This window comes from Galleria mellonella, unplaced genomic scaffold (assembly GCF_026898425.1).
Source record: "Galleria mellonella isolate WM207_F2 unplaced genomic scaffold, CSIRO_AGI_GalMel_v1 utg139, whole genome shotgun sequence".
NCBI lineage: Eukaryota > Metazoa > Arthropoda > Insecta > Lepidoptera > Pyralidae > Galleria > Galleria mellonella.
Genome location: NW_026441995.1, coordinates 10,889,969 through 10,906,897, shown reverse-complemented (window position 1 = coordinate 10,906,897; position 16,929 = coordinate 10,889,969). Strand labels below are relative to the sequence as shown.

General features: G+C 30.9%; 1 protein-coding gene across 1 annotated transcript in view; it reads left to right on the top strand.

Annotated features, from left to right (window-relative positions):
* LOC113512391 (uncharacterized) overlaps positions 1-16,929 on the top strand; it is a 48,653-nt gene that overhangs the window by 16,808 nt on the left and 14,916 nt on the right. Inside the window, exon 2 of the mRNA XM_026896274.3 lies at positions 15,911-15,981. The gene's annotated coding sequence lies outside the window, so the exon portion shown is untranslated. The remainder of the gene's footprint in view (positions 1-15,910; positions 15,982-16,929) is intronic.

The window sequence follows — 16,929 nt, the reverse complement described above, 5'->3', positions numbered from 1 at the left end:
TGTAAAAATGTCCACCTGTGCGAAGCCGGAACGGGCTCCTAGTTCTTTTTTTTTATACAACTTAGAATGGAAAACAAGCTGACGGCCCATCTGATGGAAAGTGGTAACCGTCGCTTATAGACATGAGCAGTACCATGGACATAACAGAGTATACTGTTTCGCCCATGAGACTCCCCATGCGTTGCCATTCCTGAGGACTCAGGTGTTATTCCTCTGCACCCTGTAAATTCACGCCATATCCCACCCTTCAAACCGAAACACAGCCATGCAAACACAACTGCTTCACGGTTGAAACACGAATGGGACAGAGGTACCCAAGCAAACGACTTTTGTACAAAGTCTACCTCTGGTAGTTCTTAATAAATTCATAACAATGAGCCAACTGACCTGACTGATTTCATCCACAGCTATCATTTGTTACATTTTATATATATGTATGTGATTATATACTTACATATATACTCACATACATACATATAAATCAGATTGGTAACCCTCCTTTTTGCTTCGTCGTAATTGAGTAAAAAATACAGGCGAATTAGAAAAGTTCCTAAAAGCGCTAAAAAATTAAAAAAGCAACTGATTCTTTCCAATGTCTATGGAATTACGGAACATGTCAAATTCCATGTGCAGAACTCAAGAATTATATTGATTGACAATGAACCCTCGTCAAGTCACGTCATGTATATCAAATGAGTATTCTATACTACACTTACCCGCTCTTCCGCACTCGATTTCAACTGTCCATAGACAAGAGACGTATGAGGTGTTGCTGCCTTGAAAGTCCATTATTATGTTTACCTGATAGGTGATGCTAAATATAGACCTACGTGACTTCATTGACAAGATTTCAAATTAAATAACGACAAACTTGGATTCGATTGGAACAGGACATAAGCAATTTTTATCCTGTACCCGCAAAAATATATAAAAGAATGAATTCCCGCTTCCATACCCACAAAATCTCTAGATCACACTAAAACATAAATAAAAAAATATATTAGAAATAATTTTAATAAATCTTGTACTATTATAAACGCAACCTGTAATTATTACATGTGGAATCATAAAGTGATAGGCCTCACTCAACGGTGACAGCCCAGCCAGTAAAAAAACGCTTGACGGTCTGCTGATCCTGATATCGAAACACAACCCGAATGAATATTGTTCAATCAAATTTCTAATTGAAAAATATATTTTATTTACTATGTACCTCGGAGGACGCGCCAGTAAACACTATGTAAGATACACAACAAAATTAAGCAGGTCTACAAACTTTTGAGCAATCTTTATAAATAATAATTTTGTTCCTATAACTTTATCTATACTAGTTTTTTTTTTTTTTTTTTTTATGAAAATAGTAACCGTCGTCTACACACATGAACAGTATCACGGTCACAACAGACTATACTGGGTCACCCATAACACCTTTCATGCGTTGCCATCCCTGAGGACCAAGGTGTTATGCTTCTGTACTATGTAATTTTACGGCCATATGCCACCTTTCAAACCGAAATAGGCATAAACACACAACTGCTTCACAGCAGAAACATAAATGGGACACAGACACACAAGCAAGAAAATGACTACTAAACTTACATCTGGCTTTACTCATTTTTATCGCTTTGTGTAGTAGTGTCGTAGGTACAAAAAACAAATGAAATATATACTTGTAGGCATATTGTTAGGACTAATAATACTCTCTATAACCATAGCGTATGTTGTATTTAAACATCTGAACATTTTGCTGTAAAAAAAAAAAACTTTAAAATAATCAGTCAATTATTAATAAAAAAAATCAATCAACTATAGAAATGCACAACGATTATTTTTCTATAATAATTCGAAGATAAGGCGAGGAGCTATAATAATGGCTGTAAATTCGAACAATTTCAAGGAAATAGATAACAAAAGGCCGAAGGCACAAACCCACTAATATTGCACTGTTAGGCAATATTTCGTGACATGCTTCTTTTTTCATATTAATTGTCCACCGAAAGGTACGAACTCCAAACAATCAACGCCATTGTTCGACGCCAACCAGAAACTACCCGATAATAAAAGCGTGCTTCACGCAGTAAGAGCACAAACCAACAGACAATAGTACTGGTACCTATTTAATTTAGTGCTTTCCCTTTTTACTCGATCTCCTTGTCCAACAGAGAGCGACGAGGTTGACAAGGTTTTTAAATTTAAATAAAAATACTTACATAAATCAATTAAAATAGTAAAGGGCCAAGGAACGAACATATGTACGGAAGACATAATACGTATACTTATTTTTAACGTATATTATAATACCAAATATTTTACGATAAAACACTAGAACTAAGTACAAAGTTTATAACAATTATTTATTAAAAAAAGAATTATAAACCATTCTCGAGTCTAAACCGCAGAATATTAACAGAGTTTAGACGTGGAAATAAATAAATAAATATAGTACTTAATCTAAGCCTTTACACCAACGACATAGATAAAACAATAATATTTTTTATGCTAGAATGACCTGAAAAAACTAAGACAAAGAAAGTATCTTAAATCTATTTATCTAACATTTTATCTACATTTCATTCTAATTATGGTAACAGAATATACCTTTTAAGCAGGTATTTTTCATTAAACTGTTAGAAACAACTTGGTTTAACTTTTTAACGCGTTGCGGTCAAGGAACCGGCTGTCCTATAAGATTCGAGGCAGTATTAACGAGTCAAGTTCACCAGCCACTTGACCGTAACTTCAAAAAGGTAGAGGTTCGTAATTTGTCAGTTTTTGTGTGTTTACTCGTACTTTACGTGATATTTAAGTACCTGTTTATTTATATCTTAACCATTTTTAACTAGTGTTAAATCGATGAAAATGAGTTTTTAATAAAAAACAAATATTTTCACTTATACGTACTATATACGCACTAACTTTTAGTAGAAATACCAATAGGAAAATAAATAAGAGAAAATAAACAAATAAGAAATGTATTGTTCAAACTTATCTGTTCTTGTATATTTTTTAAAAATCTTTCTAATCGAATAGTATGATATGTATCACTGATTTTATGAATAAAAGCAAGACAAAAAAACCTAGCTGTAATTTTGTCATTAACTTTAATATTTGTGACTTTAAAAAGGAAATGTTCTTAGTATGTCTATATTTTTTGTTTGTTTTACTATATTTATGCACATTCTGAATCAATTTAGATAATTCTTATTGCATTCAATAAAATTTCCTTACTCCTCTGTAAGTCCTCTATTAATTTTATTGCTATTTTTTCTTCCGGTAAAGTCTTTTGATTCTTTAAATTGTCTAGCTACAGCTAGCGCACAGTTGTAAGATATAAGTAAAAAAATAATACGTGAGCAATACAAAGCACAACATTCTCGTTTTATGTATTAATAACATACTCGTAAGTATCAAGCATATCAATTGATAATCCGTTTCTTAGATTTAGCTTCGACCTCGGCCTCGGAAATCCCAATGAAGTTAGTAAGAAGTATGATAGATTATGTTCAACGGATAGTATACATCTTCACTTATATTATAAATTTGAAAGTTAGTTTGTTTGTTTGTTTTTTACTTTATAGCGCTTTAACGGCTCAACCAATCACTATGAAATTTAGTATACACGTACTATATGAGATAGACAAGTAGGTATATAGACTATTTTTTTTCTTGGTCAGTAAACATATTCCGGTCAGACGACGAAGTCACAAGTATAAAATAAATGCACACAATGTACTTGTAAGTAAAGAAGTACCATAAACTTTAATTTTCTCCAATACATTTTTGTCTATTTTTAATTCGTTCTTTTGTCTTAATATAACGTACCAACTAGTCAATGTACATCACCTACATGATGTAATAAGTATGTGCATGTTGTTCCATATTCTATATAGTTTTTATTATAGTATAAAAAAACCTTAAAATTATGTAGTTGTAATAATAATAATATATTTATTTATTTATGACTCTTCATAAACAACTTAGCTTTACATATGTAGGTAGTATTTAGGATAAAAATAAGATTAAATTAATATATAATACAGTAGTTCGCTTAAGTACGACATATCAAATCCTTATAAACTTTGTAGTACAAGTATATTCTTATAAAGCTCGTATACCTACCTCAGTAAATAAACCTTGACCTTTTAAATTACGAAGCATCAAGACTCATCTGTACCTTATTCGAGAGGCTGCATACAACTTAGGTACAATCGAAAGCCGTTGGGTTATAATAGAACAGCATGCAAGTCTAATGATTGCAAAACTGCGTAGTGTGACCGCGCAATTTTGCAATCATATCCTGCTAAAATGTAGGTATAACTTCAAGACGCTTTGAAGCAAAGATTACTTAAAACATCTATAGATTTTTTATACTACTCCTAGTTCCGGTTCAATTTTTCATCACATCTGTCGGACGTATATTATAATTATAATGATGCACTTCAAACTAAAATATGCCTTAATTAATTAAGGTGACAAAATTTGTGAAATCAGTGAAAGCTCACACTTTCAGCATTATGCATCCGCGTGCTATAGACGTTCGAGAAATAAACAGTAGACATTAATTATCGTTTGCAGGATGAATAGGAAACAAAGTGGAGTTCACCAGGTGTTTTGTAAAAGTACCTTGGAAGACAGTCGGCCACCGCCATTGCCATCGTGCTAATGCGGAAGCTGTGACGTGACGTCCTGGCCGCGAGTGGAATAGTTAATCACATCATTTATCGCAAACGAAAGTGAAAACTGGTACTGAGTTATAATAATATACTAGACTATTTATTATTAACATAAATATCATGCGCATAATAGAACTACAATTGATATTCATCGCATAGTATCATACTGGACATTTAAGTGCCTGAGCATACAATAATGCTCATGATAATTTATCCTAAAAAGGACCTGTAAATATCTATATTTAATCCTTCAAAATTTTTACCTTTAAATACATATGAAATATATATGTCCAAAAAATATTTAGTAGAAGTCCCTCAATAGTCCTTCCCGACCACTGTACTGTAAGCAATACGAAGCTATATTGTATAGATTTAATTATGTCATAATGGTATTATTGTGTCGCAATATGGCTCAAGTAAAAGTGAATCGTATCGGATGTGCTGTAATAAGCCCCGCCTATTGTGGAGCGAAATGTGCTTCATTAGACTTGCATTAGTTAGGCTGCTAATAATTATGTGAGTCCGGTACTTAAATTTTAATATTCGTATCTGAAACTCTGTTCCTAGCATCTAGGAATAAATAAATACCTACTTAGTCATGTACTAGGAAGACAGGAAGCTACTCGTAGGTAATTAACTGTAATGTTTGATATCATTAAACATTTCATCCTACATATTAAATGTAATGAATTAAAAATAAAATTTTACTGAATATTTTATATAAATTATGCACATGCAGTTCCTTTACGCTGCTTTTTGAAAATCATTTTTAATTATCGAAACACAGATTTGAATAATTTAAAGATTAAGGCAAAAAATCAATTTTTAGATCTCCCACCAACAGTCAAACATTATATGAGTTATTTAAATTTACTATTTTGTTGTTATTATTCAAATTTTATTGTCATTGCTTCAGCAATACAAATGGAACACTGCAACTATTGGTTAATTTATTTTACATAGTGTACGAATAGAAAAATATAATTTTTGTACAGTCAGATCTGCTTAATGTATCTACTATTATTAAAGTAACAATTATTATTTTTTTAAACAAAAACGTCACTGGAAATTCTTCACACTCGTCTGAATCAACCGGTCCATCCAGAAGAATCCAGCTTTTGACTGTTATATTGCATTGAATTAAATACAATACATTGAAAACTTGCTCCTTATAAAAGATCATAGTTAAATAACGTAACTTCCATCTGGTTGATCCGATTCTAGTTATACCAAATTTCAACTTCGAAATTTAAATTTCACTGATAATAAACTTCCACGCCTCACCGAAGATTGCAGCAAAATAACGTTACATCTATATTGGGACAACCTAACAATAATAGGTATAAATTTTTCTAATAGGATAGATTCAGAGCCACAACATTATGTACTACAGGTTAACGTAAACCCTAAAGTAACCAAGGAACAACTTATTATCACGTCACTATCGAAATTTAAAGAAAATTGCAACTTTATTTGATTATATCAACAACTTTACGATCCGTATTTACATTAATTAGTGTTATCAAAGAAAAATAGGTATTTATTAATTAATTCTTTTTTATGGTAATATATAAAAAAAAATGGCAATGCCAATACTGTATTGTAACGTGACCATAGTGATGTCATTATACTGTCCACAGAATGTCAATACAAACGACACGGATCGAGTGGTGGACTCAACAAAACACGTCCCAACATACACTCTGAATGTCAAATACACAGCAAAACCACGTATTACTATTGGGAATCGGTTGTTGGGTGCGTGATGGTCATTCAACTTTTACAATAAAAATTATCAGTAATAATCCAAAATAATTGAAAAAATATGAGTACAAATTCGGTATCTAATTTTAACGCAAGTGGTCATTACGTACAAAAAACAATCGTACTTAAATCAATGCATAATAATAAGAAAAAGAATATTATTTCAACAACAGAATATTAAAATAATATACTGTAATAATAGAAATCCCCAGATAAGACAAAATGAACTTCCTGACCACGCTTATAGTTGTTACAATGCAGATTTTATCTACTATAATCAACAATAAGACAAGCGTGAATGAAACAGTTATTTTTACATTGTATCAGTTATTATTATTTGCCTATGGAGGTACCTATCCATTACTTTCAGTTCTTCATGGCAAAGCTATTTGGGACGATTCTATTGAATTTATGTGAAATCCAATATTTTATATTCTTGGCTATGTATTTATATTTTTATACACGCCATGATTGCGCTCTGCCACGCCCTCTTTTGTTATGACCGTAGCATACGGCCCTCAGTACGTAAAATATATAGCATTCTCGAACTATGGCCCTTCGAGCCGCATCAAACTAGTGAACAAACATGTAATAATAATAAAAATACATTCCACGTAACATAATTAAGCAAACACAGTGAGTTTGTTAATTTCCCGTTGTATATAGATGTAGTATTAAGAAATTGAACATGTTTTAAAGTGTGAGCCAATTAGAAGAACTCATAAGCAGAAACTATTGTATAACCATACACGAGTGGAAACATTTAGTTCTAGCAGATCGCAGATATACCACAACGGATATTATTTTATCAACGTTATCTATTTCTTCGACGTCTTAATTTTACTTTATTCAACTTGCTCCTTAGCGACAACTTTCACTGGTGTATCAAGTAATATTTGTTCAATAAACATGATTGGACTTCGCCTCGTGTTTAGTTATTCTTTTATTATGTTCATTCATTCAAAGAACTCAAGCTACATATTAAGCTCTTAATTAAGTAACATATATTCTTATTGAAATATACTTAAGACTTATAAAATTGCTGTTGTACAAACTAATGTTACGAAGAGGATAGATTTTTTTGTTAGTCTATATACTAATATAACAAAAAGAAAAAAAATTGTTGCTCATTTGTAATCGATAAATTAAAAAACCATTCAATAAAATTTAATATTTTTCACTTACAGAAAACTGTATTATCAGCGAGTTGCATAGTTATTAATTTAAAAAATTTTAGAGATCCCTACCAAAATTACTATAATGTAAACTAAAATATCAACAAATTTTCTGTTAAAGCTAATATAAAATACTAATTTATCTTTCTATCTATCTATTCATACGAAGCCAAGGTGGATCGATCACTAGTAATTAATAAATTTAAGATATACTTAACAGATTTTAAAAATTCTTTCCCCTATACAAAACTAAATTATCAACCTTATCAACCAACAAAATTATTAATATGACAACATTTCCAAAAAAAAAAACATGCAGAACCAGAGCGGGTTATTAGCAATCTATAAATCCGTATTTTAAAAATACACGGAATCTAATAATGTGTATTATTTTTTATACCTACTTGCGATTATATAAAATTTCTTTTTTTATACAACTTAGAATGGTAAACAAGCTGACGGCCCACCTGATGGAAAGTGATAACCGTCGCTTATAAACATGAACAGTACCGTAGACATAATAGAGTATACTGTTTCGCCCATGATACCCCCCATGCGTTGCCATTCCTGAGGACCTAGATGTTATTCCTCTGTACTCTGTAAATTCTCGCCAAATCCCACCTTTCAAATCGAAACACAGCCATGCAAACACAACTGCTTCACGGTAGAAACACGAATAGGACAGAGGTACCCAAGCAATCGACTTTTGTACAAAGTCTCCCTCTGGTATTAATATCTAACTATTACCTAAACTATATAATACAGAACAGAATTTATGTAATATAACAAATATCTATAGGTATCTAGATCAGTTAACACGTACTAGTACACACGGCTTGGCGCCGGTTGACATTCTTGAACCGACGGTGCGCTGCGCTGGAGCAACTTTCATGACTAGTTTTAGCTAGTACTAGGCTCGGTATACAAAATAAACAGTAGGTTCGATCAACTGTAGTGATTAGGCTTTATACTCAACTAACTCTATATTTTTGCAAAACAACTACTTTTCAATGTATTAAATATTAATATTTTCATGAACAATTTATAAGTGTCTAACCGACTTTTAGTGACATTGATACTTTTGAATTAGATTAACCTGCCTTTTAATATTTTAATATCAATACTAATAACTAATATGCATATATTTAACAGATGAATCAGGAATAGATGCTTTTTAAGTTAATTCACATTTTTAAATGTCGAGAAACGGAAAATGTTTACAATTAATAAATAACCTAGGACGCTGTCAATAATTACAAATCTTCTATCATCACTAAGCTATCCTTCTCTATTGTTTTATATTAGGTTTGACACTTGACATCTGTTTTTATTGTATTTGTATCCAAAATGCATGTTATAAACTTTAGTATTTATGATATTAGTAAAGATTTAAATACTAAACTCTACTAAGGGGTAATGTAGCCATCAGCATTGCAACATGCTAAATAAACACAGTGATTAGAACTGGCCGTCGCCTACGCAAGTTCCTTTAAAGTACGACCTACAGGTGCCTACAAAATTGTTAGATGCCGCAATTACTACCGCTCTGCCGCCATTCAATTGCACACCTACGATCTATCTGTAATTACTTGCTACGGAATGGCATCTGTTCTTATACATTAAGATTTTGTTCCACAACAAAAAGGCTAGTTTTTATTTATTTATTCAGTACTTAATATATCTTTACTGCAAATTTACGATAAGGCCGCCTTTTGTATCATTTTTCATTAATATTTATTGTATATATTATTTTTATTAGGTGATGAAATTTATACGGAACCACCCTACCGGATACAAAAATAATTGTCAATATATTAGGCACAAAATAATAAGCATAATTGTTAATAGCAAATCCACTTCAGCACCAAACCAAAGCTTTTTTACATAAATTTCCTGTTGGAACTCGGAATTGAAATTTAACTGGAATACAAGTAGTATCTGTTTAAACTGTGTAAAGCAAAAAATGACATGCAATGATGATCATCTATTCCAATTTATATATATCTATGTATTTTAATAATTAACATAGGACTGTCCTAGCTCTAGCTCTCACATTTGACTAACTCTTTATTCGTTTCTTCGAATAGACATATTTTCTTGAATCTCTTAGTATGACAGGAGAAAACTAGCACACTCCACTTATGATCTAATAAATTACTTAATCATTAATAAAATAAATGTCATGAACCAGTTGAAAAAGTTTATTGCCCGTCGTGATACTTTTAATAAACGTAAGAATGTTTTAATGTTTATGTGATCATTAGCATAATAAAGCTCATCCTTTCTTGTAATCGTTTATAAGAAATAAATTTCTTACCTTCTGTTCAAACTTTCTCGTTTAATTATTGTCAAAGGTATTGGATAAGTACTAGTAACTTATCTGGGCTTATTGCCTGCCGTGTGGTCTCGATATAGAATGGGCTACTTCTTCCTTTCCCGTGGGAGTCGTAAGAAAAAACTACGGGAACTTAACAGTCGAGGGATGGGCATCTTAAACCATCACCAAAAGTCAACTGTGGTTGCCAATTCACCTGCCAATCAGAGCAAATACTGGCAAAACCCCTCTCTATGGGGGAGGCCTATGTTCAGCAGTGGTTTAAGGGTTGATATAGTGAAGATAATGATTGCCTTTATAAATTATATACGAAAAAATTTAACTATTTTATGACAAAATATTTCTTTTTTTTTATATTTCAACATCTACGAACGACACAATTGGTCTATGAATACGATTAACCGAAGAGTACTCTCTTCATAATTCTCTCGAAGAAAGGAAGGCCGCACTATACAGGTTTTCGTAAAAATCTACTTTCTTAATAATATTTGAAAAAGTCACTATATAATTTTAATTTATTCCACATTTTCGTTATATAGTAATACATATACCTCCCTAGTCCTAGAATTATGCATCCAAAGGACGCGACAGTAAATCACCGTGAAATTTTTTTACGATACATTACAATTCACATAAAGTACGCAATATGCTGTTTTACATCCCTCTTACCATTTTAAACAATAACATAAAACTTTATGAAACATTACGTTTATGATCTACATAAATACGACATAAAAGTGCTACAAATTATAAACGAACTTTCTAAGGATAATTAATGTAAGAACCAAATTAAAGAGGCTTAGCTAGACGTACTTATATTTACGATAATTATATTGCTCACAATCATGATAGTATTTTTTAAAATAAATAAATTGTATGGAAAATTTTAACATAATGATCTCCATTGACCAAGTTATAGATACGTATTAGATATATGCAAAACAATAACATACGGGTCATTTGAAATGTTAGGTCAATGATAAAATTTCGTAATATAAAGCTAACTATAAGAGTCTTCAATCCATTATCAACTTCAACTCAGACTACTTAATAGACTTAGAATCAGTTTATTGCAAACATAATTATTGTACTAATCATGAAGAACGTTTATCAAGAACTCGATGTCAATAAATCATTCCGAGATTAATTGACGCTTTATATATGTAGACACGTTGATTTGACTATCTATACGTTCTCAGTATACTATATTTTAGGTATTGAAATATATTTGAATTATAGCTAAATTAATATATAAAGTTATTCAAGCACTTTTAATATTATTTTAAAATATCTACTCGTATTCATAATATTCTACTGAGATCACTTTTCGGTCACAATTATATTTTTCAAGTACAAACAATCATTTTTTGTTATCTTGACAGTTACTAAATAACAACTTCTCGTTTAGTATTTAATACACTTTTTATTTTAAGTTAAAAACCATTATCTGTCCACTGCTGAACATAGGCCTCACCCACAGACTGTATTAAGGAACGGTCTTAAGCCACCTGCATTCACTGACTCCATGCAATGTATTTGAGATCGTCACTCCATCTAGTGGATGTCGCCAACTATCAAGTAATTGTATTATGTATTATAAAAACTTTTACTATGCTTAAAAGTTGATTTATTGCATTGGACACAAATAATAAATTTGTTTGTATTTATATTTCTAATATTGTTGACAGAAACGAAGACTTGTTGCTTTTATATTCAATCGCTAGTTGCATGTTTTCGTTAAGACAAAATGTTTAAAAAATATTAATATCTGAAGTTAGTAGATATATTTTATTATCAGATCAATAAATTAATATCATTACATGTTTTTCGCTTCTTTTAAGGTTTCACTTCCAAGATCTGGGAAATGGGACGGCTCAACTTGCGTGATACGGTTACCAACTCTAAACGTAACCTACATCTTTTGTAGTAACACATGTTAAAAGAGTAATCCCTATTGAGTGCCGTGTTCTAAATTGTAAAGGAAACCTAAATCCAATCTGAAAGGATTTTGTAATTTCCCACAGGAAAAGTGAGTATATTTTAAGCGGGTGGAACCCGCAAATACGTTCGCATAACCGAGATAGATTGATCGACCGGAATAAAAAAATATCGTAAGTCTTTCTCCATCTCTAATACGACGTGTATACCAATTTCATAATATCAAACAGTAACAAACATACAAACTCGCTTTCACATGTATAATATTAGTAAGGATTACAGCTTCATTAATCAATTCAAAAATTTTTTATTTAAATTTAACAAGTCTCGTGCATTGTCTAAATTTTAAACTTTATTACGTATAAAAATATTTATTAATATTAGACGACTAATAGAAAGTCTATGTAAAGTAGATTATCTACTATCTTATTAATATCACTGTGCAAATATGCATAAAGTTCATAAAGTTCTTTTAATGTCTAATATTGCGGACTTTAATGAAATTGTTACACAAATAATTAACATATAAGATACTTTTTACCCTAATTCACACAGGAAATAGCCACTGGAAATAGCTAATAATAAAATAATATACATAGGTCCTTACTAAGAATTTGATAAACAATCTGCAAACTACATCTATGCGTTTACAGGGACTGCGCATTTGTTATATCGATATTCATTTACACACAATGTTCAGAAACAAACGGCTTCTATGTTTTGTTTTCACAAGCCACAGCTGATAATAATTATATTGTACTGTTAGTGCATATTTCTATATTTTTTTAACATTGTTTTATAGACAGCGCTCAATAAGGAAATACATATTTCTTGTGTTTCTACATTTTAGTGATATATATATATATATATATATATATATTATATATAGTTTTCCATTGTTTCATTAGCGCTACGATTGGTTAGTATGTCCCGACTCCTGCGCAAACTAACAACAAAACAACATGGGCGCACTATTCCAAAAATTCTTATTTATTGTTTATAGTTCATTTAGTCTTAGGAATAATTCGAATGGAGTCAAGCATGTTAGTTTTTAATAGATCCACAAGTTATGAAATACTACTTACAGTTAACCAATTACAACAAAATTCTAATTGTAAAATTTAAGAAAATAAAGTTATCTACATCCTGCAATCCTTAAGACCTTGTATCCCAGTTGATTTTTATCTTAATTCATTATAATGAAACATATCCACCAGATAAAATAATACTGTAAATGACGGAATAAAAACTATACTTTCATTAATGTTTGTAATCGCATTTTTACTGTTTTTTTTTTTAACTAAATAGACAACAACGACGCTAATAAATTTAGTATCACGTACAGCGCCAATTTTTTTAAATAATTCTGAGTAGTGATTTTCATACAAAACTATCTATTTTTAATTTTTTTTTTCGACTTAATTTAGAGTTATTCTGTTTTTTTTTTCTTTTAAACTATCCCTGTATACCATATATCTATACCAAAACAAAAAAAAATAAATCGGTTAAGCCCTTTTTGAATTTTAGCGAGACTAATAACCAACAATTGATTTATTTATATATATATATATATATATATATATATATATATATATATATATATATATATATATATATATATAATATGGCAGTTTTCATCACGATACGTAATATTATTTATAACCCTACATTAGTTATTTTCCGAACAAATTAGCATAAATTATAATACTGCAAACTAAAAAGTGTAGGATAATTTAAATTATAATTAGTTTACATACTTCTTATATACAATATGCTATAAATAAACAAATAAATATGCCACATCGTGAGGAAAGGATGTTACACACTAAATATTATTACAAACGCTGTACGTTGAATACCGTGCAAAATGCATGTGTCATCTCATTGCGCAGCAGCAGTTGCTTCCTGGGAGATAAAATTATAGTAAGTAGCATAATAATACCATTCAATCACACACGCTAATTATCAGAAAATATTTTACGTAGATTGTACATACTTAACGTCTAATACATTACTTAACGCCTTTACTTCTTAACGTACCTGAATATATACTGTTCATGTTCCAGAGAATTCTTTACACATCATTCTATCAAATGTAGTGTAACGTATAAAATATCAAAAGTAGATTTTTGTCAAGAAACAGAAATCGAAAAATAATTTAATAATTAATTTAATCCACGCAAAATAAAAACCAAAAAAAACAATATGTAATGTATTTCGAACGTAAATCCGGATCTTTGGCGTATAATCTAGCGGTTCTCAACCTTTACTGAGTGTCCGCCTCTATTAATTTATTTATTTCATTCATATTCATTTAGTTATTCATTACACAATAACTACACAATGTAGTTAACTTTAAAATCTAAACCTAGTTACACCAATTACATTGTAACCTATTACGATTAAGGGAGCGTGGATTGTTAATATAACTGGGACTAGCTGCCTACCAATTCTGCAATAATTATATTGAAAGATTCTCAAAACGATAAGCTCTCTGAAAGAAATATTGACATTTAATATGATTTATATTATCAAGATTATTTAGATGAGTAGATACAAAATAATGTTACAACTGTATTGGAAATAAGAACATGGTTTCATAGGAGTGTCTCCAACGCATTAAAAATACAAGTCTTTGTTCCTGAAACAATCATGAGCCAACAATAATAAGTGAAGAACGGAATATAGCCGGATTCTCGGGAGCCGGTCGTCCGAGCAGCGCGATGTTTACTCCATACAAACCAATATTGACATTCTCTTTGTCTACTAGCTAACAGCTAATCTCTTTGTATTGAATATTCTTTTGTGTACTGTAATATTCATATATTATTTATTAGAAATTCAAGTTAATTCATTAAACTTCTAATGTTAAACAGATTTTTTGTAAAATATTTAGTTAATCTATAAATTGAGCTTTTACCTACAAACGAACGCTTTGAGTTAACAATATATAAGTATTTTATTATATATTATTTATTTTGTAATAGGTACATTCATACATCTGAAATTTTGCTTTTTTTTTAAATAATTTTTAATACAAGCAATATTATCTTCGTCTTCTTACTAAACTTCCTGAAAATGGCCAATACTACAAAAACAATACCAATTTAATTTTAAAATGAAATTATCTAGCTGAACTGTTACTATATACTGTTCAGATAATTTCATTAATAATATATTGTAAAATAATGTACTGTACTATCGTAAACTCGAAAATTTTCCAAAGAACGATTTTTCTTTACAGTATTAAAATATAGGAAATATAAATCATTATTTTCCTACAATACCCACTATTAAATTGAATCGTTACTAATAACCTAGACATTTTGTAGTTGCCAACTATCTCATTATTTAAACACTTGAGATCTTGATCTATGTTAATCTACATTTATATGTTTAATGAGATTAGTTCTCATTGATAAAAACTAAACTACTTCTTAGCAGTGTGAATTTAACATAGCTATAAAATATTACAACGAATGAGTGTAATAATTAAACAATAAATTGTGCAATGAAGGGTGTCAACACCACAGCTGAATATGATCTCAATTCCAACTTGATTGTGTTCTGTGTTGGCGAGTTCGTTTGAAGGTTATTAAACACACGCATGACAACAATTATTGTGATACTACGATTATTATTGTGTGCAAAATTTGGCTCGTTGAAATATATGGTTGTAACAGACTTTTTACCTTTTTAATACGGATCCTTTGAAAAAATCTCTAGCACAATTTACAGGCAATTTATTGACCTACAATACAACTAATAACCATCACGATTAAACCCTGTAATAAAACAATTAAGTCACTCCAAAAATTAAACAGACAAGACCTCAAAACATCTTACAAGTTTTCCATCAGTTTCAAAAATATATTTCAACTTGATTTATTATATGAATGCAACAAAACTCACTGTGAGAGCACACATCCCTTTTACACATAAATAAGGTTAAGGACTATTTGACCAGTCGAATAATTTTTATTTATTGAACTGGTTAAATTAACGATGCGGTTTCCTGGTTCCAGGGTTACGCCGGACGAGAGATCCCGCCCGTTATAATGTGATCGGCGCACGACGACGCGCGTCTCTCCTCAAGGTATGTTGATCTTTTTTAAATCGTAATTACTAAAATATAATTTACATACTAAATCATAATAAAACTATATAAAATATGTGTCTGTCTGATTCTCTATATTACGCAAAAAATACGGAAGCCTATATTTATCATGGAAAATAAAAAGGTCAATCGGCCTATTGTGGCGAATTTAAGAGATTTCTATTAAATTCTCGAGATTTCTCTCTGATAGTATCCAGAAAATCGACCTGATATAATACAGTTCCTTCTCTCAACAAGACTAGATGTTAGCAAAGTAAAGTTGTAGATAGTCCCCTTGACTACAATGTTCTTCCACCTATATAAGAAATTAACATAAATTAAAGTCTGATATCCACGATCGGTATTCAATTGCCTATATAAAAGAACATAAAAATCAACTAGTTTATGTGAATAACATTTACACCCTACGAGAGATTGCTAAACGAGTCCTACGCAAACTCGGGTAACCTTTAAAGGCTGATACCGTCTGCATATTCATTGTGCAGGGCACGCCTGCACTCTCGCAGCCATGAAACGGCTGATTTATTGTTATTCGTCGGCGAAATCTGTCGCGGCGCGTCGCCCGCTTCCGTCAAAGTCTGTTTCCCTTCCAAAAATATAAAGACGATACGCCGCCTCCGTCTCGGTACGATGCATACGATTTCGTATTCGCACGCTCATTCACAACGTCCGTCCGTTCGTTTAGAAACGTATTTGGGAAATAGAGCGAGGAATCACATGGACCCTTAGAAATCCTGGCTCGTCGGCTATTTCCTATATAATTTTGGAATGATACCAAAATTACAAATTCAACTAATGCATAAATAGACACTAATAGGGGCATATGACGTTTCAAATTTTAGAATCTCGTATCTCAACATACTGTTGATCGTCACTTAAGTGAGATAGTAGTTAAACGCGCTTAAATTTGTAATTACTTGTGTCGGC